Genomic DNA, 16,556 nt, shown 5'->3' on the forward strand with positions numbered 1-16,556 from the left:
TTCGGTTTTTCGTGCTCTGATTTCATTATATTTTAGAGGCAAATATTGCACTTTTAACTTCACTGCATATATTTGATATGTAATATATAATGTCAGTCACCTCCCAGAATCAGATATTTATAATAAAATACTGTAAAACATTACTGCTCCCCTGTGGAAACCTCCCAGGCTACCAAGCAGTATGGAAAGTAATACAACTTTTGAGGATATACAGTATGTTGGTTGACATCTGCTCTAGCTTTTAGCTGCAGCATTAACCTGATGAACATGAACAATGTATCAATAACTATAATCACATAACATGCATTAATGTTAAATGTACCAGTGAGTATTTTTATATTTGGTACTTATACTAAGTATATTTGGCTTCTAATATGTTTGTACTTTTAATTATGTAAAATCTTGAGCACATACTTGTACAAAGCTGTTCACCCTGCTGCCACAGAATTTAAGGCTTGACTTGTTGGCTATGATTAATATATACATGGTTTTGTCTCATGAACCTTTTCTTGTCTGCACATTTTTCTATGAACGTGTGTCATTGCTTGTAGCGCTGAATCAACTAGAAGAATTTTATGTCCAACCTTGTGGTGGAAATGTTTTATATTTTTATCTTTTCCCACAAGAAAAAGTTAAGCATATGACACGTCATGCTGCAAACTGAAGGTTTTTTTTTTTTTTTTTTACCTTTACACAATAGGCCTGAGATGAGGATTCCCTGGTGCTTTGGGAGGCAAGTTTGAACAGCTCAGTACAAAATCTGACCCAGACATTAAAAGTTAATTCCAGTGAAAAGTATAAAAGATGGGAAATTGTGAGATTCCACTGGGCTGAGACACACACTAAAGGATTACCTTAGGTTTTTTGTAGTGCATTAGCATGTTGATAGCTGATAATACTGTGGACAAAAGTGCATTTAATCTGTTATTGAATGTGTAGGGGGGCTGGTAAAGAGGGGGGTGTTTCTGGGATGCCAGAACGTATTGTTGGGGTTGTGCGTCCAACTCAGTGTGCCTGCTTGGTGACCCTGCTGCTCCGCATGCAATCTCACATTCAGACACACATTCAACTTAGTTGATCAGAAAGAGTGGGGGGGGGGCTGCTTAGTAATGTCTGATGGTCAGGTTGGTGGAATAGTACAGTGAAAGTGGACGGCACTCAGATGAAACTGGGAGCCAAGTCTGTTGAGCCAGCCGCTGTATTTGTCAGATGCCGTACTTCAGTCCATGAGTCAGGACGTTCACTCAGCAAACAGCCCCAGTGGGGAAACTATTATTCTATTTATGGACTGAGTTGTTTAGAGGTACGCTAAAATATGAGACTCACTGAAATGCCAATGGAAAATAGTTTATACTGTAGTGTGTTTAGAGAGATTTAACTGTATGGTACTGTTATTGTTAAAGTAACGGTTATATGGCAGCACAGACTTTGTAGCACACTTGAACACCATAACAATAACTAACATCCCTGATAGCTGATTTTTTCACATGGAAATTAAATGAGCTGAAACAAACTAAACACTACAAACTGCTTTGTACGAAGGTCAGGAATGGTTTATAAAGTAATCTGTACATGAACTGTAGTCAGTGGGATGTCTCATAAATAAGCACTGGTTGTTTAATGTACAGTCCTTTAATGCGGGTTGTGTTTTTCTTAATTTGGCTGGGAAAATCTATGTGGCACTGTGCCAAAGCATGTCCTCCTGTCCCTATTATCTCTCCCCCGCCTCTCTGGCTGTGAGGGGCCCGGCTGCATTGTGGTGCGCTGTGGCTCTGAATACCAATGAACGCTCAGCCAGGAAAGACTAAATGAAAATGCAGGAGTTCGCTTTCCAGTGGATACAGCCACCAGTAAGACAATACACTCATTGACACGCACACATACCCACAGAAGCTCTACAACTAAAACATCTTTTTGGATGCATTTTTTTGGAATTTGATCATTACTGCATGAATAAGCCACTTAACATTTATACTGGCTTGCTTTTTCATACGTACAATGGAAAAATAAAATTAACCTGAAAAGTGATTTAAAAATAGCAATAACTACCACTTAAGTGTAGACACATGGAAAATTCAAAAGAGCAAACACACAATTACCACTGTGGGTTTATTGTTGTTTATTTTTCCATTTTTCATAATAAATTGTACTAAAAAGAAAATAAAGTAACTCAGAGCGTAGTGCTCTCAGTTGATGGATGACGGCTGTATAAGGCCATGCTACAATCTCAACTCTGCCTGCTGGATTTCTGCCCTAATTACATTCCCAGACCCATTCCTGTAAGGAATGAGAGGAGCAGCCACTGGATGACAGTATGTCTGGGTGCTAACACTTCACTGATCGCAGTATTATATATGGTATTGGTGGCTAATGACAGGCAAGTAGTGGGTGCTAGTTTAGCTAATACAAAGGCTTCTGCTTTAAGCACAATTAGATCACTAGTCCACCTGACCATTGTTTTAGGTCCCTGAATATCGCAGGCTCATCAGGCGTCATTTCTGCGGTTCATTGTTGTGCTGTTGTTTTATTTTTTATCTCCTAAGAAAAATGTGGAAACCATTTGTCCTGTGTTCTCCTTCCTGACTCTGTCCTTTGTGTTTTGCTTTCTCATTCAACACTGGAAACACTGTCTGCGGCGTTAAATCATAGCACAAAGGTGGTTCTCAGAATAATGTAATCAAAACAAAAGCAGCTTTCATATTCCTTAAATATAATGTGGGAGTCAGACAACATTGTGCAATTTGTCTTAAAGGCCTGTGAGACAGAGCAACATGATCATGATTGTGTTCGTTATGGACATCATGACATTGCATTCAGAAAGTCATTGCACTGGTTTTGATTGCTGGGGAACTGGCAACATGTTTGATGGGAGTGATACATGTAGCAAGTACCAACACGTATAACCTGTAAAAATCAGATGTGGAAATAACAGACTGTGGGAAACCATGTGGCGTTAACTATGTAAGCGCTTGCTGTTAGCTGGACATGGACATGGATGCATTTCTATACACACTACAATGAAGAGTATGTGTACACGGACCTGTGAACCTTCACTTAACTGGGTAGATCAATTTATGTGACATGAACGCACACTGACCCTTGTTTACAGATAGATGCAGAGAAGATGAATTGGCTTTTAGTGCTGTTCACCATTGAAATTAATTTAGATTCACAATGTGTGGTGTTTGTACAAAAAGGCACAATCATTTATTGCTTCAAATTCAACTTTGGGAGGAGTTGCCAACAGTTTTTTTTTTTGTTTTTTTTTTTAGGGAGCAGGACATGCGGCCCAGGATCTAACACGAACTTCCTACAGGAACAAAGTACTTAGTGAATAGGATCCTGCAAATGAAATGGAGGTAAAGTTCCTTAGAAAATACAGTTTCAACTCTTTAGAGATAACACAGGAAAACTGTACAATTTTAAAATGCTTAAAGCATTGGCTCCATGTATTTATATGTAATAATCTGCACCACAAAGTATTTATTTTTCAAAAATGTACTTCAAGTAGCATTTCATCTGTCTGTAGATGTTAATAGTTATAATGTCCGTGAGCTGTTTAAATGGTGATAATTTAGTCCATTTGAGCTGTAAAGCGGAAAGCGACTGTGTGAGCTGAGTCCTGCAGGGAGTGAGTCCACAGTCACAAAGAGTGTGTACAGCCAGCTTATCACTCAGCTCTGATAACTGATAAGAATAAAACACTGGGCCTACATTCCTGAGGACAGCTTAGACATAAATAGAGCAGCCGCTTACACAGTACAGGCATATGTATCTGCAGAGACTGTAGTTTGTCTAAAGGTTTATTGAATCATCTGGGGAAGAAACTCTGTCATGCTGTTATTTATACAGGCTGATCTGGTTTTAATGCTATCTCCGACAGTGGCGACATGCACAGCACTACATACAAAAGCACCAACTCCTGATCCTAGGAATTACTTTCAGTATATTAGGTGTGCGTAAGATGTAGAATGCATTCAGGAGACAAAGTGTCTAACAGCAAAGTAAGTTGGATATTTGAGGGATATTCCATAGTGGACAAAGATAAATATTACAAATGCAGCAAAAATAACTGATATGTAGCAAGTGAAGAAGGTCATGTTATCAGGGCAGGTAGTTAATGGTAACGAGCTGATGTTTGTTGGACTAATGAAAATATGATTAATCCACAAACTACAGAGGTGATTACTGGCAAAGAACTAAAGTGGAGGCTGGCACAGATGGGACAGAAAAATACCAAGCTATTATTCTGCTTTTGGTTAGACCTAGTCTCATGAAACTGGCAGCAGAGTAGAGGAGGGGCTAAAGGGGCTCAGAAATGTTTCATTGAGAGGCTGAATGACAGGGCATGATGGATGGCTGGACCTGAAACACATGCCATTTGACTCCTGACATGAAAAGCAGCAGCCATCACTTGATAGTCCTGTATAAAGTTATTTGGAAGATTAGACTGGTCATAATAGTATTTTGCTGCAACCCATATTATTTCTACAGAATCTATGTTATTGCGAAACACCATCATTTGTCTGCTGATTCATGTACTTGCCCATAGCAAACATTGTTTCCCCTGTTTTTCAGGAAGAAGCCTCCTAGGACACACAGATAGTGGGCGGCTTTTTGTGTACTAGATGCACATATGAATTCATTTTCCCATTTAAAATACAGCAGGAAGTGGACTCATGGGTAAAATTTAGGTGTTGCGTGGGAATTAGGTTTACAGAATTTGGCGTCTGGTCTGAGGATTAGAAGTAGGCAGTGTTTGAAGTGTAGTGGGGGAAGGAGCCGTGTAGGGAACAAGCCAGAGTTTACAGCCTAAGAAATGTCTGCTGATTAGGGGCAGGACTATAAACATGACAAACAATCTAAACAGTGTGTGACCACAGAGTTTTTGTTAGTAAATGTGGCAGCTCACATCAGGCCATGTTCTGTCAAAGATAGGGGAAAAAGTTTTTCCCCCACATTAAAATTAGAAAATTGTATTTAAAACCTAGAACTCTGAATGCATCATTTTACTATTTATTGTAAATTTGATCAAACTACGTCAAACATCCCTAAGACTCTAGGATGAGCACGGTGTTGGTGGCTGGAAGCAGACCTGTCAGCCTGAAGCAGTTTTCATACTTCATGTGTTTATGATTGGCAGGGCTCAGGCCAGTAAAAGCTTTACCTCCAAAGCACAGGGAGGTGTGAAGGTGCAGCAGTTGCCAGGAATTTCCAGCCTCTAACCTGCGTCTTCATCCGCCTGTAGCAGAGAATGGCTACAACAAAACCTGGCCTTGTTTCTGTGACGCTAGAAGTGCTGAAGTGTCAGATTCCCTGCGAACATCAAGGGGAGCAGCCACTTGAGTCTAAGAGCTGTAAGGTTACCGAAAAGGAGGAAACCTTTGGGACTCCCTGTGTACAGTTATTCATCACCACGGATGGAATAAATTAGTCAGTTTCTAAGGGAGTTCAGTTATGTTTTCAGTAAGTAATGGGTTTTCTTCCTGGGCTGTGACAACAGCAGAGTTAGCTGAATCAATAGCTCTTTTTTTTTCTTTTTGCTCACTTTATTTTTAACATCCTATCTTTTTTTTTTTTAAACTTTATTTTAACTCTTGTACATAGAGAGAGCTTAGTGACCTGGAGTCAGATTCCTTGTTTGTCTGCACAAACTTGGCCATTAAAGCTGATTCTGATTAATAATAATAAAATAATAGTACGTTGAATTTGTATAGCACTTTTCAGGACACTCAGGGACGCTTAACAATGCGACCTCCTATCAAAGGTATTGGTGTTGTACTTTTCATGCAACAATAATGCAGGAAAATCTAAAACAATATATTTAATATATTCTCCCAAAGCAGAGCAGCTATTGTCAAGTTAGACTTAAGAGTGCAGCATGTGTCTGTTTTAGGTAGTACAGTAGGATTTATAATACATTTATATCAAATCTGCAGAAATACCAGTTGAAAAGATTTGATTGGTTATACTAGCGTGGTTCAACATACACAGAGTGGAGGCAGGGATTTCTTTAGATTTTTCAAAGTGGCTGGCTGGTCTTGTACAGTACATGTTTACAGGCCAGGCTTCCTCTTTAGGATTTCATCCTTCATTGAAATGTCTAAACACAGCCAGGAAGGAAAAGATCCCATCAGAAGAACTAGAGGAACCACATGCACCCAAGAACCTCTAGGCCTGATTCTTATTGATCAGATTTAATCACATCATCATTGCTAATATGAAATTACACTGAATAATCCATAATGTTTTTATTTTCAAAGACCTGAAAAGTTTTCCTAAAGTAATGTGATTATTACTTGTCCTCAAAAGTAAAGAGATGACTGGCTGTGTCCTGTCTTCTAGCAACAACCATAATCTTTGCCCAATCATATTAGCAGGTTAGTTTTTAGCAGTACAATAAACTACTGAGCAGTGTTAGGGTGTCTGTTAGTTTCAGGTTCATGGATACATCAGTCAGATTTGGCTGCACTGTATTTTGTTACCACGTTCACACCATTGTTTTTTGTGTGAGCACCAGGAGCGAAACAAAAAATCCATATGGGTTGTTTGATGAGTCTTCAGGGGTCAATAATAATTCAAGGTCTATGTACTATACCAGTTGAGTTTGAATAGTTTTCTGCCCACACTTACTATGTACAGTACAGTCACAGCAAATCTATAAAGCAAGAATGAATTAAAGGACCTCAACCTCAACCTTTTGCTTTTCATGTTGACTCAAATGAAAAGTGAGTGTGTGTGTGTGTGTGTGTGTGTGTGTGTGTGTTTTGTATGATTTATTAATAGTAATTAAAACAGTGAAGTAAAGCTCAGGATGTTTTTACACTGCCAGTCAAATGTCCCTTTCCTGTTTGCATTATTTCCCCTCTTGACACTGGACAGTCACCGCAGATACTACTTCTCCTCCTACAGCTGCCATTACCTGCTATTCATCACTGCACATTAGTGAGTAGCATGGCATTATTCCAGCACCAGTAATATTTATGGTGACAGCTTTTACTGTAGTTACTGGCTGCGCCAATAACATACTTGGGAAATGATCCTGCCCCATTCTCCTGTTGGAATTGATAATTATTCATGAACTGCTGCTAAGAGTGACAATACGCACGACACGTATGTGCAGTGTGTGTATTTGTTAACTTGAGTGTTTTGAACATACTTAAGAGACGCTTGGTTTAGTTAACTGTGTAGTTATTACTCTGCTGAAAATGAAGTCTAAATACTGCAGTGTCAAACTGAACTGTGTACGCACTGAATTTCCACTCTCATAGGTTGGGTTGGTGCACAACGCCTCAGCTTGTCCAGGAATGTGGAGAAAGGATGTTTGGCGTGTCGGTATGCACATTGTTGGAAGAGCAGTGGGATTTTCACCTGTTTGAACATGACTGTCTGCACCTTATTTCCAAAACCAGGGATGAAAGCACAAATGGGATCAGATGGAGAGATACGTTTCTCTATTAACATAACTCTGCAGTACAGTGGTAACAGGAAAATAGGCTTGTGGTGAGACGTGCAGGAAATCAGAATACGCCTTTCCAAGGAGGTGGGAACATACTGTACCTTTATGAAGAGACTGAGCTGACATTGCATTCAGAAAGTCATTACACTGGTAATAAGCTTGTCTTAGCGGAAAACCAGTAGGAGAACAAACAAAAAGCACTGACTACAATATTAAAAGAAGATCTAAGGATCCCTCAGATAAAGAAACTGCAAGATTTTGTGATTCATGTAAAAAAAAAAAAATGTGGATCAACTTCTGCAATTCCCAAAAACTCCCATTCCATACTTCATGGTTTAACAATCTAGATCTTATTTTCATAGTTTCATTCTCCTTTTCTGATTATTCTCGCTCTACTGATGGTGTGAGAATATGATGATATCACTAGAAATGTGAGCAGGCAGATAATCAGACAATTTGGTAATACACCAGCAGGTGAGACATGTATTTGGAATAACGGTCAAATAACATGAAGTAATGAGAAACTATTTAGTAACAACTCAGATATTGTGTCACGTCACTTACAGGTGCACTAAAGAAGTAATTAATGATTAGGTGATTAGTAAGGAATGAGTTGTCACTAGTTTCTGCTGCCTATTGAGTTAATCAGGAACAACCTATGAAGAAAGCGATCATTATTGTGTTTCACAGATAGTAATGGACCAGTGAACACTTACTGATTGATTAATGCAGTACTTCCCAGAGGTTTGTGAATGCTACTGAGAAATGTTACCAAATTTGCAATACTATGCATGTTAGAAAACCAAACCTTAAACTAATAGAAATGTCACTAACATCAGCCATAACATGCACAACATGGGGATGGGATGGGAGTTGGCTGCAACCCACCGAACATGGGTCACTCATCTTCAGTGACATTTTTGTCGGTTGTCTTAGAGTTTTTGTTACAAGTTGTGTCACAATCGTCAGATTTACAAAAAGCAGCCCACACTTGTCAAAACATGTGTCCCAGTTGATAGAGAGGAAGTGTGACTTGGCTAATGACTCACAACCTCTTGGTCCAAAGTTCAAGGGGAATAACATGCTCCTTGCTAGTAAAACGCATTTCCAGACTCCAGGTTTGTCTGCCCCCATTCCGTGACAGGCCGTATCAAAGTACAAATCAAAGTCTGGAAGTAAATGTGGGCACATCTACTGCAGCCTGGCTGACTGACTATGAGGGCACAGATATAGACAGCGATAGCACCTGTAACTGTTTGCACTAGGTGTGTCATATTTGGTTTAGCTTCTGTTTGAATCTGTTATCATTATTCAACATTTCTGTTGGGAACCTTGTGCTGTGAAACCACTTCTGCTTGACCTCACTACAAACTTATGACACAGCGGATGTGAGTAAGAAAACGGTTGCTCTGTGGAAACAGACACGTAACAGATGGATCACTATTAGAAGTGTATAGGATTATTTTTAGAGGGTCCTCTAAAAATAATCTCTTACAGCTTTCCTGATCAGTTTTCCCTTTCTTCTTCAGAACTTAGACAGTGTTGTTGATAGGGTTCAAGAGCCCCCATGACATGTGTATATGAGCTATCCAAACAATATTGAACTCATTTTGAAATGCCTCTTTATTCAAGTGTTTATTATAAGTTCTTCTACTGCTGGCTTTTTGTCTGTAATGGTAATTAAGCTACAAACTTGAGCTCCAGATGGGAACGTTTCACATAAATCAAGAGTAAAGACTCTTTTTCCATTTACATGCCCAGACAGTGACATGAGGTAGTTTCAGACCAGAAGGTTTCAGCGACTCCTCTCTAAGAACGACCCCATGAGGAATGGACCCTCAGGAACTACACACCATTGAGGCCTTTTTTTTCTGTTCGCATTCACACGTTGAAGTAACACAAACTGGCCGATGGTTGCTATAGAGACAACAGTGCTAACAACATTTTTTCACATTTCACTTTGTCCTCTCTGAATTTTCTCCATCTCACAGGCAGCCCAGGCTTCAGTGTTGGTCTGTTTGCACTAAAACTAACTTCTTTGTTTTTTTTAAGCCTGTCCTGTCCAGCTACTTGGCACAGTACTGAGGATCTGGATACCTTTTCTCTAGGCGTGTTGAACCTGCTCATCTTATTGAATAGATCTTGTTTATTTTGATGATGCCAGCTACAAGACAAGTCAGGGGGTGGGGGGACAGAAGGGATCCAGAGAAAAAGAGAAACAACAGCAGTGATGCATATACAATACAAACAATATCAATACTTATACTATGTCAGCAATACAATGTGAGACATTACTGTCAGTGATAACAGTGCAGTACAATATTGTTAATAATAGTGATTATAACAATCAAGGACAAGGATCAAGGGCAGAAGACAGGAAAGCCTCATGCCCTCCAGTCACTATACATACCTTTTGATTTCTGTAAATTCTGCTTCAAACTGCATTTTCACAGCATCTATTAAAAATGTGGTTTAGTTGTATTAATGGGGCCCATTTATAGCCCACTGACTGAGGATGAGTGTATCATCTAATATATCAAGCTGGTCACCAACCCTAGTCCTCAAGGCCCACTGTCCTGCTGGTTTTCCAACTATCTCTGCCCTTTCAGTTTCTGATTGGCTGAACACACCTGGTCCAGGAAATCAGTAGTGGGTAGGGCTGGGATATCTGGAAAACAAGCAGGACAGCGGGCCTTGAGGGCCAGGGTTGGTGACCCCTGTTTTAGAGTGAAAAGACTGACTTTTCACTGAAAACATAGAGCCTGATTATTAAAAGAAAAAGTGTGAATCAAGGCAACAGTAGAAACACTGATTTAGTCAAACTGAGTTATTTTTAATCACTGTGTTAGAATGAAATCAGTCATACAAATTGAAAACTCCCACTATTTGTCTGCCTTGCCCTAATCATCTGGGAAAACAAAAATGATGTTCAAGTTTAAATGTTGTGTTTGTTATCTCTGGCTCCTCTAGGGCTGCAGAGAACAGCAAAGATCTTGGTCCAGCTGAGAGGTCTGATGATTCACCCCTTTCTGGGGCCTCAGTCCCTCTGAAACCGTGACCAAGCTCCAGATATGGAGCTTTAAACCGATGAGATTTGCAAGAATGTGTCCCGAACATGAAGGATTAATTGTAATATTCCTAAGCTTTCTCCTGGGTAAAATGGAGTTTAATAATAACTAGGCTTTCTACTTCCCAGTTAAGGTCCTTTCATATATGCATTTTATTCATTCAGTCAGATGATTATACATGTCCCTCAAATGTCTGATTAAACCCCTGCATATTTATTTGCAGCTACATCAGACTCATTAAGAGTTAGGACAGATTTTGTCCAGCTTTGTCACTGTTTTGAAATGACCATGAACTCACATGCGGAAATGATCTAATCACAAAATTATGATTTATTTAATGGTGTGGGTAGATTGATGATTATGAATGTTTATGGATACTGTTTGACCTTAACAGAGCAGGATATTATGCCATAATGTAGAGCTATAATTGAATAATAAGATGACACATTCATATTGCACAAATCAGGTAAAGCCTTTATGTGTGAAAAGATTTTTAATAAATACATTGTGCACAACAAGCAACATGTGTTTTTATATCAGGCTTTAATAGAGGCTTTACTCTCATAGTAGTAACCTGATGTACTGCCATATTTATCAGTGAGTGAAACTGAGATATTCTAATTGCTGTAATTAATTTTATTTTGTTAACAATACAAAATTATACTTTTTTGTAAAAGAGGAAAAAATGAGGTTCTCTGGTTTAATGATCCTGAGTTAGAACAACACAGTGTTTGTTAATGGGTCTAACGTTTGGACATTTACATCTGTCCAACAAACAGTACTGAGGGAACCTTTTGTTATATGGACATAATTAATAAATTCACATTGAGAATAAAAAATAGGATTATCAGCTACAGTTAAAATAATGTGAGCATTACATTTTCATTTAATTTTTTTTTTTACCGGTTACTTTAACTTAATTCTACTTAATCAATATGGCACAGATTGCAAATTAGTTTGGTCGACCCAACAAATTATTTTAATTCACCAGTTGAGCACTAATTCAGATAAAATTTTAGTATCACTTCGTCCAAAAATGCAATCCAGGTGCTTATTCAATTCAATTCAATTCAATTCAATTCATTTCAATTTTATTTGTATAGCGCCAAATCACCATACAATCATCTCACGGCACTTTATAAGAAAAACAACAATTCCCTTATGAGCAAGCACTTGGCAACAGTGGAGAGGAAAAACTCTTTAACGGAAGAAAAAAACCTCCAGCAGAACCGGACTCAGTTTGGGCGGCCATCTGCCTCGACCAGAGAGAGACAAGAACAGCAACAATAAACAACAAATAGACACTGCAGGTTGGTGGGGCCAGTAACTGCAGATCCTCTAAGATGGTAAATGTAACAAATGCACCTGAATCCTTTTAGAGTGACGACTAAAGCACCTGAATTGCTCAATTTGCTCAAGTGCTCAAGTTTCGTTGTTTGTTCTTGAGTTTAGTTGAGAGTCTGTACAGAGCTGGCTCACACATGCACATATGGCATGTGACAGGCTTGTGTGAATGTTTCCTCTACATATAACATTAAACTCTTAAAAGTTCTTCAGTTTCTGTTTCGCAGCTGGGGTTGTTTTTCATGTTTTTTGTACTTACACACCTGGCTTATTAGCAGTGAATCTATTTTTTGTTACTCACACAGTCTAAGGTTAGCAATGAAATTAATTCATATCTTGATTTTAAATGTCACAGTTTGTACCTTCTCCAGTTAAATGTAAGGGGTTTGCTTTCAAAATTGGATTTTTATATATGTCAGTATGTGAAACTGCTTTAGACATTTTTATTCTTACAGAAATTTGGCACAGGGCTATGTCAAACACTCCGCCCCACTCCCCAACATTTCCTCTGATTGTTTTCAATTTGCATTACTGATTGTCACGCTCCCTACAAAGCTTTCTGAATAACCTCTGGTTTTCACACTAGTTCTCCATTCATGTGGAATAGAAATAAATTTAGCTCATTGGGGAGATTTGGGGAAACACTGGGAGAACACCGGACAGCAGCTTCATGTTTATAAGCATTCAGTGCTTTATAAGAAAAGCCTGATCTTATTATTGTCTGTCCACCTTCCCGTGGTGTAATGCTAAAAGAACAGCATTTTGGAAAACTAATATCCTTAAAGAACAAGTCATAAGAACATTGATTATAGGTGATAATGTTCTCCAGCCACAGCAGTAGACTTAAACCTTTGAGTGCATGGTGCAGTTGAGTACACAAGATGGCTATTTAGTGTCCCTGCCTTTAATTAAAGGCACTGCATAAAATTAATTAAACTGCCCCTCTGAATATTAATTGTAAATAGTTATACTGTGGTCAACATGAACATGCAGAAAATAGAGGCAAATAGTAGAGTCAAAGAATGTCCTTGTTTATTTTTCCTAGCCCTAAAATTAGGCACTGCTATCTTAAAATAGTGTTTTTGGCTCTGAGCACATCCAAAACACAGGTGACCTACAGCTGCTAAGGTCCTCGAATGCCTCCACAGCAGACATGTGGTGTACTGGTGCAGACCCTACCACTAATTTCTGAGTCCCTGGTCCTGAGATCTTCACTGCTGTTTTTTTCACAGTGCAGATGTGCAGAATATTGTGGCTCTGCATTGGCTTCATGCTTCTAAACCATTGATCACAAACATTCAATCATGAAACCAACTTAATTTTTGCCAATGTACTTTATTTTGTCAATCACTGAAATTATACAAAAATCTGGTTTGAATTACATTATGAGAATGTTTTGGATTTTAATATTTGCTTTTGCACCTTAGTTATTTTTTCTGACTTGACCTAGTGGCGCTTAATTGAGGAGTATGTTTTTATAATTTTTCAACCCTGCCTGTGGGAACATTTCATCCAGCCATCCAAACATGGGTCTGGCAACAACACTGTTATATTGGAAAACAAAACTCCTTCATTCTTCATGTTTATTAGCATTCAGTGCCTCTTCTTTACAGACTGCCCCTGGCTAGAGTCACTTAACTTTCTTAAATATTTGTGAACAGTCTCAGCAGCATATAGCAGGGTACTTTGAGCTTCACAGCACCCCACCCCTTTCCCCGAAAGAGCATTTCCTGTAATCTGGCATAGCTTTCATAGCAGGCTCTGTTGTTCCAGATGTTTGATTACTAAATGAGCTGTGAGACTCTAGAGTTCACATGGACCAGAGCTGTGATGTGTGGACAACACACACAATTTTGATCTGGTGTATTCAGGGGTCATTTGAATTGTTCTGTGACTATGTGGAGAGGAACCAGATGCTAAAATGGCCCAGACATTTAAATCATTACCATTATCATGTTTTATCTGGAAACGCTTCACTAATCAGCCGGGGCCATGACCCAGAGCTGTACTAATGTCCATGTTGAGATGGTTATTCTGCTCTGTCATATCTTTTCCTGGCTTGCCATTATGCTGGTATTGACCATTAGATTTATTTTGTCGCGTTATATCTTCCCAGCCAACTCCTGTCCTCACAGGAAGTAAACAAATGAGTAGACATTACTCCAGAGAATACACATTAAATTTCTCTCCTCAAACTTTTTAGAGGCCATTTTCATCTTTCCCAAGAAGCCATCTTTGCCTTACAGGTTGTTCCTGTGGAGGGTAGAGGCTGCATTACAAACACACTTTGAGAGGATGACAGCTACATCAAACAGGACAATCCCTAAATTAAACAATGTGCTCAGACAGGGAGGTGGATGCGCCTTACTGAAGACTGTCAGAGTATATGGCCCAGCCAGCTGTTAAAGCATGGCACCCCTGACAGCATTGTTGTGTCTAAACTGAAGAGAGATTTTGTACAAAACAAAAACATATCAAATTTAATAAAACTCTGGCTTGTCAAATATTCACTGTATTAGTTGTTTGTATAAAATCTGGACCTAATTATTAGTTTGATATGAAGTGAAATTAAATCAGGAATAAGGATCAATAAAAGATCTGGCTTTAGTTGTCACAGTTTTCATTGAGACGTGCACCTTCTCACATTAAGTTTGTTTTTAAAAATCCTGATTTTTGTGTCATATTTATGTTGTGGGTATGCAATAGTGCAAACACAGGCCAGCAGGGGAACAGGGGAACAGGGAGAGGGGATAATTGTGCTCAGGCATGGTACAAGGCAACTGTTTCCACCTGTTGACCAACGCCCTTTGAACGTCTTTCTCTCCACAAATATTAACACAGCTATGTTGCTTTTTCAAACAAGCAGTCTCCACTGTATGTCCCTCACACTTGGATTAAATGGTGGTTATCATTGTTGTGATTGTAATGTTGCATGTGATTAATTGGCCATAAAGATTCTGGTACATTTTCCACCAGTCATGAACAGCAGCACTGTCACCAATCTTTCAACTTGGATTAAGTATCAACTCCACCTCATGAGTGGAGTCCACAGGGATGCATGTTCTATTTTGTTGAGTTCTTGTAATGTAACAAGGTTAATGGACAACACTGAAAAGTTACAACTTGCCCCTTAAATCACAAAAGTGGTAGAACCGGTTGATATTTGCTTAGCTTGCAGTATTTACCTTCCCAAGGCTGTGTTGCAACAGTTCATAATGTTACTTATGCTTTTAAGATGCTGTTATTTCCAGGGTGCAGACATTTTATAAGAGCTGTGTGCATTATAGGTTATATGGATTTGTAGCTTGGATTACTATTACTAGTATTATTCATATCAAATTTAAATGTATGCTGACTACTTCAGAGTAGATTTCACCACTGGGACTCCTGATCTTACAGCTTTTTTTAAAAAATGTTCTCATTTGGGTGTTGCTACAGAGAATCTAGTGATCCGCATTATTGATTCAGCAGAAGTTTTATGCCAGATGCCCTTTCTGACACAACCTCCCATTTTGGATCTTACATTTAAACTAACCTTTGAGGGCTTGAGATATGTGACTGAGAACTTTTCACCCTTACTAATGGCAGACCTGCTTGTTATCCATGTACTTGTAGATTCAAACTATGCCTGGTCTTGGACTTGATTGTCAAAGTGACCGTCACCCCAAAGTTTGATCCCTTTGTTACATAGAATATGCTACAAAATGTTTAAATATTTAATATGGACCAATTTCAAACACCATATAACTGATGAAAGACCATATTCACAGTGGACTTGATATTTAGTTCATGTAGACTTAAACATTTTAAATCCGGTATGTGCAGCTCTGTCGTTCTCCACATTTTTCTTAGACTTAGAGACTCATTCTCACTCACGCTTAGACTCATTACTGTTTTCATGAGGTACAGGGAAACATGAAGCAGGTTTCACATTCACTGCAGTCACCCTGGCCTGCTGACAAATACTGCTGCATTCTTTACAGACTGGTCAGTGGTGCCATGCAACACAAAAATGAAGGCTCTGGATCACCTGACTTGAAACAGAAAAGCTGCTTTAATCTGTGCTGTGGACAAATTAAACAAAGGCTGTGGGGTTGAAAACACAGATCTGAATCAAATGTTGGAACAGTCCACGATGTGATTTTTACAGCTTTTTTTAATTGTTATTCTGTTATTATGACTCTGACATTGGTCATGACCCACCTCATCTTACTCATAAATACTGTGAGCACATCCAGTAGAGCCATGTCACAACCTTAAGAACTGCAGAACTTTGCCCTTGCTGAGTCAACAGTATGTGTTGCAGTGTTTGAAGCCTCTGATCCAAGTTGTAGACTGTGCTCCTCAGTGTGTGGGGTGTGGGGGGGTGCTCCTCCTACATCCATAAGTGCATTGTCACCCCCTTTCATGGCCATATAAATATGCAGTGATGTCATTGATGGAAGCCACATTAAGGAGAGATGGTTCCACTAGTGGTGGAACAAGTCATGGCTTTGCAAGTTCCACCCATCAGAAATCTACATTACTCATGCTGCAGAGAGACAATACTTCTAAAAAAAAAAAAAAAAACTTAACACTGAATGCTTTTCCATACTGTCATATTCTGTTCACACTGCCTCTCAACCAGCATGATAGAAAATCATAAGAAGCACAAAAGACTTAAAATGAGAAAATCAAAAGGCAAA

The sequence above is a fragment of the Mastacembelus armatus genome, chromosome 20 (genome assembly GCF_900324485.2).
Source record: "Mastacembelus armatus chromosome 20, fMasArm1.2, whole genome shotgun sequence".
In the NCBI taxonomy this organism is placed as follows: Eukaryota; Metazoa; Chordata; class Actinopteri; order Synbranchiformes; family Mastacembelidae; genus Mastacembelus; species Mastacembelus armatus.